The sequence below is a fragment of the Meriones unguiculatus genome, chromosome 6, assembly GCF_030254825.1.
Source record: "Meriones unguiculatus strain TT.TT164.6M chromosome 6, Bangor_MerUng_6.1, whole genome shotgun sequence".
Taxonomy (NCBI): domain Eukaryota; kingdom Metazoa; phylum Chordata; class Mammalia; order Rodentia; family Muridae; genus Meriones; species Meriones unguiculatus.
Window position 1 is genome coordinate 115,919,433 of NC_083354.1, and position 14,222 is coordinate 115,933,654.

Consider the following 14,222-nt stretch of genomic DNA (forward strand, 5'->3'; position numbering starts at 1 on the left):
GATATGAGGGGTGATTAGCTGAGACTCCTAATAGCAGGGACATGGAGACTGAGGAGGACACCTTCTAGCCAGACCTCTAATGAAAGGAGGGGACCACCAACCCACCCACAAAAACTTCGACCCAAAATCTGTCTTTTAATGGAGTCTTTATCATCTTTTTTGATGACATGGAAGAATTCTAAAACAACTGATTTAACAGAGACATCTTTAAATAGTCCAATTTTTTTTAATTCTCTAAATGCTTTTTTCTCATTTCACTTTTATTTATTATTTATTACAATTTATTCACTTTGTATCCCAGCTGTAGCCCCCTCCCTCATCCCATCCCAATCCCACTCTCCCTCCCTCTTCTTCTCCCATGCCCCTGACAGACTAGGGTCAAATAGTCCAACTTTTAAGGCCAGGGTAAAAGCTAAGATGGAGCCGCTAAACAAGTTAAATTTGAAAGAGTGTATCTGGTGTGGTATGATGCAGAATAGTTTACCATTTGGATAAACTTGGTAAAACTGTCACTCCTCCCATTTAACTAATGAACTGTAGTCTATTCCATGTGTTCCTAAAATTGTTAAGATGCTGTATTGTCATATTCTATAGACAAAGATGATTTCCCCTTGAAGGAAAGAACTGCAGAAACTGCTTCATATGTTTGGTGTCAATAAGTACTTGTGTAATAAATGACCACATAAATTAGAATTGTGACCTGATAGTGTCAGAATGCAACGCAGCTTCTAAGGTTGAATCAGAACTCAAGATTCTGCTTACTCCAGTCCTTACTTCTTACTGCACTCACACAAAGATATAAATGATAAAAAGGAGTAGGGCCCATAGCTCCAGGTTACAGATTCTACCCAGGACCAGGATGTTGACTCTGTTGGCTGTTTGACTCTTACCAAGACTTTTCCAGACCTCCTGCCCCGACATTTCAACCTCCCTCCTGGAACTACTGATAATGTGGGCATGTAACTCACTTAGATAATATGACTCCTATCTAAAATGTTTGGTAAACGACACATCATTTTTTTTTCTTTGATGCCCTGCACATGCCAGCCAAGCATTAGCCATGCTTAGCTGCATGCCCAGCCCCAACCTACATCTGCCACACAGACATGTTCAGAGTAAAGAATAAGATCAAATAGATTTAAATTATGCCAAAACACAGTTAGGCAGAAGGAAGGACACTGAAGAATCAACATTTAATAACAAATCATTCAATGCGAAACTCAATGAAGATAAAAATACAATTTATAAAAATTCATAAATATTAATGCAGTAGAAAAAGCACTCTATCCAAATAGTAATTCTTTAGACAGCTAACATTTAAAACTGTCATCATGGGGCTGGAGAGATAACTCTGTGGGTAACATGCTTGGGTTCCACCCACAGAGCCCGCTCAGAAAGCTGGGTATGCTAATACACACTTGTAAACTCAGCACTGACCAGGCAGAAACAGGTAGAGCCTTCCACCTTCCTGGGCAGCCAGCATTCCTAGTCTATTTCAGAAAATTCCAAGCCAATGAAAGGTCCCTCTCTCAAAAAAGTATTGTGGGTGGTACCTGATGAAGACCTGAGGTTGTTCCCCTGGCCTCCATGAGCACCTGCACACCACACACACACACACACACACACACACACACACACACAAACACACACACACTATAAACAAACTTTAAAGAATAAAGATTTCTAGGTCAATTCTCACTTTAGAATATTCTTACTTTAGAAAGCTGACGAAATTTAAATACTTTTAGAAAAGTTGTCAAATTGCCTGTGTCACTTTCGGTTGATCAGACACCTAAAATCTTAAGCAAGCAATTAAATTTGGATGTGCCCAGGGGTGATTTATTTCAGGGGGCTGGGGAGTCAGAGTCTCTGTCATGTAGTCTAGGACAGCCTTGGACCCTCAATCCTGCTGCCTCTATCTTCAGAGTGCTAGAATTACAGGTGTGTGAAACCCAACCTAGCAAAAGGCATTTTTGTAACTATTTTTCTAGATAATTACTCTACAGTCATGAGTTAATAATAAAAATAAAAAGAGAAGAGGAGGAGGAAAGGAGGGCAGAGGAAAGGAGTAAGAATACCAGCTCATGTTTGCGCGTCTTATCAAAAATACACTAGCTTCCAAATGGAATTAATTTCTAATAACAACTGTAAAGACTGCATTTCTCTGAGTTTTTCTTTAAGTGTAGATGTTTCTAACCAAAATCTATCAAAAACTAATTTTAATATCAAAATAGAAACAGTCTTGCTTTTCATTTGACCAGGCTTGCCACTGCCTCGTCCATTCAACGTATGGATGTATACACTGACAACATGATGAATCAATAGTATTTATTGTAGGTATGAGAACAGCCAGAGGCATCTGGAAGAGTCCAGGGTGGGAAAAGAAAGAATTGGACTCAACCTCGCCAGCAGATGAGTCATAGCCAGGCCTATCTGTTAGAGAACAGCAGGCGATAGACAATAGAGAAAGCGAGATGAGACAAACTGATGCAGGAGCCTAGAGAACACCCAGGTTATAAGAAGGATGAGTAGCTGTGAGGAAGGAAGCCTGTAAGCTGGAAGGGGGTGTTAGTGAGGGGAGAAGGTGAGGCAGCCTGGGATGCTAGCATGGAGTCTGAAATACTAATTGGAGAGTTATATGTCCCTTTTACCAGAAGCAAAGAAAATGACTCCTTTTGGCAGACCAGAGCACACTTTACAAGTTCCTGAGGAATGCTGTTTTTTTGGTTTTTTTGTTTTTTGTTTTTTGTTTTTTTTTTTCTAACTGCCAGAAATCTTCCTATAGTCCTAGACTTTAGGGTCATAGCTTTACCTAGACTCCATTTTGGACTCAGTTTGCCTGCCTGTTTTGGTGGGGTATCCTTTGGACCTGACAATGGAGCCACTGGAATCCCGGCGGCATGGGCTCTGTATGAGGACCCTGAGATCAGGTTCATCAGTGTGTTATTTCTGAGAGAGGAACAGTTAATTTGTTTTGACATGTGAAACACAGAAAACTATTACTTATGTAATTAATTGTCATGTATTGGTTTGTGACGTAATGGGTAGATAAGGGTTTAAATAGGTTTGGGCTAGGCGTGCACCTCAGATACAGAGCTGACACCAGGTTAGATTCCCCCGAGAGTGAGGCAGGTAGGGAAGAGACACACAAAAAAAGGCTTTTCTTAGTATTTTTAAGTTGTACAACAATTTAAAATTTGAATAAGCCAACCAAAATGAAAAAAATATTTGAGAAAAAAAATATTTTAAAACTAGTACTGAAATCCTCCTAGCTTTATTCTTTAATAAGTCTGTTCACCTTAAACCTGTAGACTTCTCTTTTCCTTTCACTTGTAAATTAGTTATTGCTTTTAAAGATAAAAATGAAAAGAGAAGAAGGGGAGGAGGGGAGGCAGGAGGAGGGCAGAGGAAGAAAGCAGGGTTTCTTGTTTCTCCTGAAGCAGCTGAACACTTACCCATTTGCCTAAGAAGCCACCGCACTGCAGAACAAAGGAAAACTTTAAGGTAGACAGATGGCTTCATTTGCTTAGGTAAAACTCAGCTCTGAAGAGCCTGCAGGAAAGTGAAGCCACATTGTCTAAGGAGACTGTGAGGTAGGGCTGGAGCATTGATCTCCAAGCTGCCTGAAGGGGCACCAGGGCCACTTATGTACCCCAAGGAGGGGCACCTCCTCCAGGCACTCACCTCCAGCTCCCTTGCTGTCTAAACCAGCCAACTCCTGCATCAGGAGGTACTGACTGCTGGCCAGTGTGCCCAGAGAGGTCATGTAACTAGAGTATGTAACCTTCTCTATTGATGAAAACCTAAAAATTCTGCCTTGCAAAGACAGTTTCTATTGTATCTTCCTCTCCTGGGTCTCTTTGCTAACAACCTTGTCACTGTTTGTCAAGGAGGGGCTTTTGCTGCCCTGGAGGTTTTTAATTACTCAGACTAAGGGCACCTGGTCACAATTTTCACAGTAAGTGAGAAAAGGCTTTGCAAAGAGTTGACTCCTGAACTGCATTCAGGACTGAAACAAAAGATGAATTATTCACACCTGCATCGGCTGTGCACCAAACCACGCTTCATGGCTGTTTGCTGGGGGACGCATGCTTCCCTCCATTCTCTCAGCCCAGCCTTCCTTGCAGGGAGGGTCAGCCAGGGCAGGAACCTGACGTAGAACGAACTTTTTCTTTCCCCATTCCCACGTCTTTGGTTGTATTTTTTTAATTGATGCGGATTATTTAATCACGGGTAATTATTTTCATAGCAGCTGCTTCCTTTTCTAGATACCTCTCCATCTAGAGAGAACAATACCCAATCTAGTTTCACAGATCATTATTTACAATCTTAGAATGTTGTGACAGTCAAAACCAAAAATGGGTCAGAAGGTCCCACCCCACAACATGAGTGGGTTAATATTTACAGTGAGAGAAAGGTAGCAACAGCAAGTAATGAGATCCGACAGCTCTGAAGGTTTAGGATGCAAGTCTGACTTGAACGTGGTTTCTAAGGGCCCTTTGTCTGCTCGAGACTTGGTTGGTCACTATGACAGTACTCTTTACACATTAAATAAAGTTGCATTTCACTGTCAATGAACAAAGAGTAGGCCATGCTTTAAAACATGCGTGGGGGCAGGTACAAATTCAATTTAACCTCTTTTAACATATGTATTATTTTTATTATTATGCAATTTATACTTAGACTTTGTTTTTCGGAACGGTTTCAGGCCAAGAGATTTCTTATATAGCCCTAGCCTCCCTTATTGTCAGTATTCGCCACCTGGGTGTGGCCTTTATTTTGAGTAACATGTGTTCACTTAACCAGCTGTGTGAACTGAGCAGGGCACATATGACCACCATGTGGTCATAGTTCACATGGGGGTTTCTTTCTTCCTTATGTCCTATGTTAGCTGAGGTAGGATAAGTGTGAAATAGTATGAATTCACCATCATCTTACATAGTTTAGCTTCACTGCCCTCAAAGCTCTCTATGTGCTTCTATCCATACTTTCTTTCTGTTGAACCAAAGGAGCTAATAATCTTTCACTATCAGCATAGTTTCCCTTTTCTAGACTATCATATATTTGAGGACATATAGTACCTTTGCAGACTTTCTTCATTGGCTTCATAATCAATTTTTCTTTCATTCCTTAATTTTTACTCTTTGCAGCTTCTAGACACAAAACAGCCTATTTTTCTATTCACAGCTAAAGAGCATCTTGGTCACTTCCAGGAATTAGCAATTATGACAAAAGCTGCGGCAGACACCCACTATGTGGGGTTCTCCATGTTGACATGTTTTCAACTTGTGAATACTGAAGAATGGTTTTTATCTTGGTTTGCAACACCAGACATGAATCTCTTCATATGGAGCAGGCCTTAAACATGAACAGAAAGCTGTTGATTGTACCCAAAATAATCTTGCAACCATTGAACCTGCCATCACATCTTACTTGTCATTTTGACAGTGTAGAATCCGCAACAGTTTTCACTTTGCCTTCTAGCATTACCAAAGGTGGCCGGCAGTGAGGGCCTTCCAGGTCAGTCCACCTTATTTCTCTGGGTTTTATAAACAACACACGCTTTGTCTTCGACGATAGGTCTCACCATTTAATTCTGGCATGCAACCAAGACTGATGGCATGCTGGATTGGGGTGAGCAGGGAAGTCTGGTGCTTAGGACAAAATCTAGCAACCACCAAACAGGCTGGAATGCTTTCATATGCTCTATCTCCTTTTTTTCTAATTTTTCTATTCTTTACTTCCTCATTTTTTTTTTCTCACAAAGAACATTTCTTGGCTAAGTTTGAAGAATTTCTGTATTTCAGCCTCCTGAAAACCAGAGAAAAGCAAGCATCATCCAACTGTATTTCTTTATTTCATTCTTGTCAGTCAAATTTCATCCCAAACTGCCCACCTCCTCATTCTTTGTCCCTTTCATTGACTGTTCTACATACATTTCTCTCCTTGCCTTTTTCCTCTGTCAACCCAATACTAATCATTTGTCTTAATGTGAGATTTTTGTTCATCTGGTGTGGCTCTATATTGTAAATGCATGAAACTGGGAAGAAATTTTACTGAGTGAGGTCCACATACATAGTCTCCTTCACATGTAGAGCACAGCTTCTAATATTTTTAGTTGAAAGTATTTTTTTCCGTGCGATATATTCTGATCGCAGTTTTCCCTCCCTCATTTCCTCCCATATTCTCCCTTCCTTCCTGACCATCCAACTCTGAATCTTCTTTCTCTTTAAAAGACAAATAGGCAAGTAAAAAAGAAAAAAAAAAGAAACACACCAAAAAAACATATAAAAACACAAAATCAAAAACCATAATATATAAACAAAAGGCCATTAAGGTAAAAGATGCCTGAACAAAGCATTATGAGAAAGAAAGTCCCCATAAATTCTATTGCTTATTTTGCATTGGCCATCTACTGCTAGGCATGGGACCTACCCTTGAGTGTAGTTTGTATACCTAATGAAACTCCATTGGAGAAAACTAATTTTTCCTTCGCATGTGCCTATCTATTGGAGACAGCTTCTGGATTACGGATGGGGCTTATGTCTACTTCATCTCTCAGAGCTGGGACTCCATCTGGCTTGGACTCTGGTTCTTTCCATATTTCCATTATTCTCTTTCACAGAGTTCCCAGAGTCCTGAGGGGAGGGGGTTGATGAAGACATCCCATCTAGAATTGAGTGTTCTGTCTGTCTCAGTCTCTGTCTCTGTCTCTCTGTCTTTCTCTCTGTCCACATTGTCCAGTTGTGGGTCTTTGTACTTGTTAAGGCACTGAGCTATAACTATAGTAGAATGTCTTTAGGAGTCATTATACTGTTCTGTTCCTTTAACAGAACAATAGTATTTGGTTTTCCTGTAAGTCCGTGGCCTATCTGATCTTGGGTTCTTGGCTACCTAATCAGTCTTGGGCATGGGTTCCATCCCATTGAGTGGACCTTAAATCAGTCAGTGGTTGATTACTCTCACAAGTTTTTATGCTACTATTGTAGCAGCTTTTCATCCAAGAAGGTCACCATTGCAGATTCAAGAATGTGTAGATGAGTTGGTTCTCTGGGGTTTGTCTGGTTTTCCTGGAGAGACCAGGTCTCATCCCCAGGCCAAATTTTCTAGAAGAGAAGACCTGTCTATCTGCTATCATCACTGAATGCAGGCAACTGACCACCATTTCCTGTGACTGTGACTACAGGTAGGAGGAGACGCATGCAGACAGTGTGCTGTTTGCCTTGGAACTAATGGGATCTGGGAGCTCAGAGGTCCTCGCTGTGATCCACTGTGACCCACCAGCATGAGCAACTCTTAGGCACTGTTAGAAATGCAGGTGGCTGAGGTCCACCTGCCTCTGGCCCAGCAGCTGCACTTTGACAATGCTTCAATACTCATGTTTGAACCTCAGATGAATATGAAGATGCTGGGGCTAGAAAAATGGCCTTGAGTCAGACTGCTAAGAAGGACACTGGACACGATATTAGAAGTAAAATGTCATATGAAGAAAGAGACTGGTGACTCTTTGGACTACCTCAAAGTAGTAGGCATGGTGTGCCCATTCCCTTGTCCTGGTCTCTGCATAGACACTGCTCTTGTGCTCACACCATGCTAGGAGAAAAACGAGTCTGCTGGAATAGTTGCTCAGAACAGTGTCCTATGTATAAAATAGTCCTCTGAATGAATCACGGTGAGTACATAAAGACCACCCTAAGATGCTGTTATATTTTACAGTGTTTGTTTAGTTACATTTAGCATCCCATCTGTACCAATTAAGTCATAAATTTGTTTAGATACTGCTGGGGAGGGAAGAGCATGTTCTTTGAAAGTGGTAATAAGCCAACAGGTTTCAAAGCAGTAATGCTTAGTAAACTATATACACAGCCAATGTGTTATGAACACAGCATGACATATCATAATTAAAGAGGAGGTGTAGCTGGTAATAGAATATATGGAAATATGTTCATTGAATTGCAGGATGCAGGTGAATTAATCACTAATGGATTTTTTTTTCAGAGAGACAATCAAAATGTGTGAACTACTATCAAATAATTAGAAGCTGGGCACAGTGGCTCATGCCTTCAATCCCAGCACTTGGGAGGCAGAAGCAAGCCAGTCTCTGAGTTTGAGGCTAGCCTGGTCTACTGAGAAAGTTCCAGGATGGCCAGTGCAACATACACATAGATACCCTATCTCGAAAACCAAAGAAGAAAGGGGAGGAGGAAGGAGAAGGAGAAGGGAGAGAGGAAAGAGGGAGAAGTAAGGGGGAAAAAAGAAAAAAAATAACTGGAGGCAAGAAAGTGGTTACAAGTTCTTTCAAGTAGACATATGAGGTAATGTCATAGACTATAATTAATGTTTGTAAGGACAGAATCAAGAAAGCATCATAGAGGGCTGGAGGATGTCACGAGTTTTTGTGTTTTTAACATTCCCTTTCATTGATTACATCACAGAGCAAACTCCCAAATAAAGTCTGTGGGCACTCACCTTGCAAAACTGTTTCATTGCTCAAGGACAGATACTGAAAGGGGAAGGAAGTCAGGGCTGTAAAGCTGTAGCAAATACAGTTAAAAAAAAAAAAAAGCATTGCAGCCACAGCTCAACAAGCCAGTATGGAACTTTAAACTGCACCTTAGATTCAATAATGAGACTTTGACATTATGATCCAGAATGATCCAGGGACATCCCAGGAGGAGTTAGCCGGGGGCCCTGAGAGCGGGGAGAGAACAGGCAGTGTCCATCTGATAATGGCAACTGCACGACTTCTTCACCAAATGCACTGCTCTGGAAATAGACGCACTACAACCCATCACACACAGTAGTGCCCTTAGCCATAAACATTAGCATGGTGCTTTCATGTGAAATTTTAATTTGATGTAATTTTTTAAAGCAGCCCTTTACTATCTGCAGCCTACCAGTAAGGATGTGTTCAGGGCTCAGGTTTATTGGGGAGAGATGTAGCCCAGAGGTACAGCACTTGTCTAGCATATGTGAGGGCTTGGGTCCAGCCCTACCACTGTAAATATACATACATACATGCATGCACGCATACATATATACATACATACATACAATTATAAGAGAATTAATGGTCGGCATGTGTATATTGTTTTTCCAATCTACAATTTTGCAATCATCCTTCGCTAAAATGATTTTTCTAAATATGTTAGAGCAATTTCAGAAACATCAGGACCACACCTGGAGTGTTCCCTTACTCATTTGTTCATCTGAAAAGTTCTAGGCTTAGATTATTTCTTCCTGAGTGAAACAAGGTTCAAGATAGCGAGCAGCCATATGGTCACTCCAGGTTGCTGAAGTTATCAACACCTGCTTTGTGAACTGAGCCTTTCGGTTTAATTCAGATTGGTACAAAGAATCTTTTCTTTGTACCGCCACAGTGAAAGGCCTCAGCTGGCATCCATCAGGCAAATGTGATAATCCCAAGCAATGCCACTAGGCAGAGCTCTTGTCACAGTTGTTAACAAGCAGGGCTAAATAAAAGTCACTACATAAAATGTGTAAGGATGGCAGAACATGTATATTAGCAGATATTTGCAACAAGGCCTGGCATTCTTAAAAAGAAAAAAAAAGAATGTTTTTATATGAAAATATGAAGTTGATATTTTAAAACTTCAATTAAATATTTTTTTTATTTAATTAGTTCTTAAACTGTAATGGTAAGTGTGTTCCTGTCAAGTCTCTGCAGAATTCAAAGCCTTACCCCCAAACTCACCATCTTCACCCATATATCCTCAGTGCTCCAAGCTGCAAATGGGCTCTGCATCTCTTGAATGAAAATTGTTTTCATTACAAATTCCATATTGACATTTACTCAGAAAAAATACTTTGCATAGCATTTTAGGAAAATACACCTGTAGGGGGATTATTTTGAACCATCTTGCATATCTGTGATCAGAAGTGCACATGCCTGCATGTATGTGGCATGTTTCTTTGTGCTCGGGTGCTATCAACATCATGCTGGCTTACTAATATCAAAGGGAAGTTGGTTTGTATGATTTTTTTTTTTCATCCAGGATTGACATTTGCTTTGAGTACCCTGTAGCAGTATAGATAAAAGACGGTCACTGGCCGTAGTTTGTGGTTCTGACAGAACACCGGCGAAGGGAAGGAAGGGGTCTGTTTGACTTACAGGTTGCAGTCCATCATTGAGGGAAACCAAGGCAGGAATTTGAGGAGAAAGCTGGTGTCAAACACTGACTCTGAGGCTGTGGAGGAGAGCAGTCTCCTGGCTGGCTTGCCCAGCTACCTTAATTATTTAACCTAGTCCCGTTTGCCCAGTACTGCCCACATCAGGCTGGACCATCCCACATCAGTGAGCAATGGAGAAAATGCCCCCCGACGCACATGCCCACGGGCCAACCTGATGCAGGTAATTCCTCCGTTTAGATTCCCTCTTCACAGACAAGTCTAGGTCTGTGTTGAGTTGACGAAAAGAGCCAAGCCACATTTTTAACCTTTCCTGGCACTGTGAGCCTTACTTCCGGGCCTTGCAAAGCAGCCAGGTCACCGCGAGTGAGGAGCAGATGGAACAGGCGGTAGTAAGATATTATAAACATTTTGAAAATGGTTCTACTAAGCCAAGCGGCCTGCGGAGTGAGAGCAGGGGAGAGGGGGAGAGAGCAGCGACCTGAAGCTAAGACTCTCCAGCGGATGGCAAGCACTATCAAATGACGCTGGTGTTAAACAGGGAGCTAGAGAGTCCTTGGAGCGCTGTGAGGAGCAGCTGTTCGCCTGCTGGAGAGTCTGGCAGCCATTTTCTACCTAGCACCTATTAGGTTAAAGGAAATGTGGGCCAAGAGCTACAGTAAGCCCAACTTTGCCAAAAGCAGGATGTTTCATGGACACACCCAAGACGATATTCATACAAGACCCGTAGGATGGAACCCAACTCCTTTTACTGATATGGCTACACAGTAAAATCTTACACTGCTGTCTCAGAATGCCTTTGAGACAGCATTGCCTTTCTAAGAGCCACGCCCTACTGGATCCTTTTCCTACCTCCTGACCGTCTTCAGCCTGGGGTGGGCTTCTACCCTCTTGTCAAAAATCCTCCAAGGAGGAATCAAGCTGGTACTGACCCGGAGGCTTCCTTCCTCCCTAGTGGTTAGTACTCATGGTGTCAGCGCGTACCATGAGGGCTGCCAGTCATTGGCAGTGCTACCCAGCTGTAAATCCTGTGAACTACAACAATGACTGACCTGGCAAGCTGTGCCTGAAGATAGAAGAGTGACACCGATATCTCTGGGGTAACCAATGGCTGTCTCTTTGGACTTAAGGCCTACTCCATCAGGAGGAGCTGTAAGCGAAGAATCCATGGTTGTAAGGTCATAGATCCTGGAGGAGAACCTACTGCGACCATTTTGATAAACTGAAATGGTATCTGACTGCCTTCTATATGCTTACCCTTATGCCCAATAGATAAATGTTGCTTCTCTTTGCTGTAGGTGGGGGCTATTACAGGGAACCATAACTTGCCAAAGTACAAAGACTAAACGGCTGTGTTGTGCCCACCCCCAAATAGGACCTATATAATCTATAGCACAGCCCCTATATTCAAGGCTTAGAAAATGCCACAAAACAGGAGGCAGGGACATTGTAAGCACCAAAGGACCAGGAAGGGTGCTGCGAAGCAGTGTCTTCTGGAAAGGACAGAGATATTGTGGCCACGAACTCTCAAAGTTCTAGTTGCCTGCAGAATACCACACCAGTCAACATTCCAGAATGGATGGAGACAAAGATCCAAGAGTCCCACCCTCACTTGAAGAGCTGCAGGTAACTGGTTCCTGCTGCACGATGAAGATCAGCTTTCTATAGAGAAAAGCCGAAGTGGTCAGCCCATGTGCAAATGGACAATACTATATGCGTGCACACACATATATGTACATATATAGGTATATATACCTATATATGTGCAGGAGGCAGAATCAGAGAGAGTAAGCTAGAAATGACATGAGTCTTTAAACTCTTAAAACCTTCAGTGTCATACTTGGTCCGAAAAGGCCACGCCTCTTTCTTTAATGTTTTTTTAATTTATTTTTTTCTCATACAATATATCCTGACTACATTCTAAACCCCCTTCACCTCCAAGTTCTCCCTCACACCTCCCCTCTCCTCCAGATCCACTGTCCCTCCGTTTTCCTTCAGAAATGAGCCAACCTCCCAGAGATATCAACTAAACACAGCATACCAAGGTGCAATAAGACCAGGCTCAAATCGTCATATCATAGCTGGATGAGTGGCTACAGAGATAGCTCAGTACTTTAGAGCACTGACTGTACTTCTGAAGGCCCCAAGTGCAATTCTCAGCACTGACAATGGCAGATCACAATTGTCCTCGCCTCCTCTTCCCGTGGATCCAACACCCTAGCACAGTTATAAATGCAGGAAAAACACCAATGCGCATAAAAATAAAAAGTAAAAAAAAAAAAAAGTTAAAAAGAAAAGATGGATGAGGTGACTCAGTAGGAGGAAAAGGGCCCCAAGAGCAAGCAAAAGCATCAGAGACACTCCCACTGTTAGGAATCCCACAAACACACACACACACACACACACACACACACACACACGCACGCGCGCTAAACAATCACATATTTTCAGAGGACCTAGTGCAGATCCATGCATGCCCTGTGATTGCTACTTCAGTCTCTGAGAGCTCCCCCTGAGCCCTGCTTAGTTGATTTTGTAGACCTTGTTCTCCTGGTGTCCTCCACCCTGCTGGCTCTTATAATCCTTCCTTTCCCTGTTCCACAGGGCTCCCTAAGCTTGGCCTAATGTTTGGCTGTGGGTCTCTGCATCTGCTCCCACCAGCTGTCACAGGAGGCCTCCCTGATGACTATCAGGGTAAGCAAAGATCTATAAACTTGTGGGGTTTTTTTTGTTTTTTGTTTTGTTTTTTTGTTTGTTTTGTTTTTTTTCCAGTCATGTTTGGCTCTACCCTAGGTCTCTGGAACATCTGCTTTCAGGTTCCTGGCCATCCAGGCAGGGTTGGGCATGAATTTCCTCTCATGGCTTAAAATTAGACTACCTATTGGTTGGCCACTCCCACAAGCTCAGAACCATCGTTGACCCAGCACATCCTGCAGGCAGGACAGGTTGTAGGTCAAAGGTTCTGTGACTGGATTGGTATACCCAATTCCACCACTGGAAGCCTTGCCTGGATACAGAAGATGGATGGTTCAGGCTCCAAACTGTCCATTACTAGACATCCTCACTAGTATCACCCTCAGAGGTTCCAGGAAGTTTCCACTCTACTAGGTTTCCATTTTGCCCCCCAAATTCCTCCTAATTCCAGCCATCTCTACCCATATTCTCTCTCTCCATCTCTTCCACCCTACCTGATCCCTCCTTTTCCATCGCCACCTGCCTGTCTACCCACAAAATCTATTTTATTCCCACTTCTCACTTAGAGCCCTACTTGTTACTTAAAGGTCACACTTGTTAAGCATCTTCCAAAAATGCCACCAACTGGAAACATTTCTCATTCAAATCACTACATACATACATATATACTACATGCATACATATGTACATGCATGTGTGTAATAATAATAATTATAGAAGACAGTTTGAGGGAGGGTGTGGGGAACATGGGAGGAGGGAGGGTGAACTGATGAAAATACATTATACTTCTGTATAAAATATGATAGAAAACAAAGCCAAAACAATTCTCTAAGACTTGGCTGAAAGGCCGTCCTGAGAAGGTTCCTGGCACCCCAGAAGCTCCCTTGGGAACCTGAACAACACTCTACTTTTTTATATCTCATTTAGACTGAGATGCCCATCTTTTCTGAGTATCACCAAGCTTTGCCCACTTGAACCAAGCTCAGGGCCTGCTGTTCCCCATGCTGCTGCTTCCATGTCATGAGCGCTTGCTGGGTGCATCGTATCATTTTAATCTGCCTGTCAGCTCAACAGCTGTGCAACTCTGGATATATTCCTCAATAACCCCACCTGTGGAACAGAGTGGTAATAGTCTTGCCCTGTTGGTTTGCAGTGAAGCTTGAGGTGCATCTCAAACCTCACACCAAGCCACACAGTTGGCAAAGGATGGTTGAAAGTCAGACTAGTCTCAATGCCCCTGCTTGACCATCAATCACATTTAAAAGTTACTTAGACAAAAGAGGGATATTTTGAGTGGGTTTACTGAACACATAACAAGAGTGCTGAACTCAATACCATGCCTGCCGTTAATAAGATAGAAATTGTTAAGACCTTTGTGA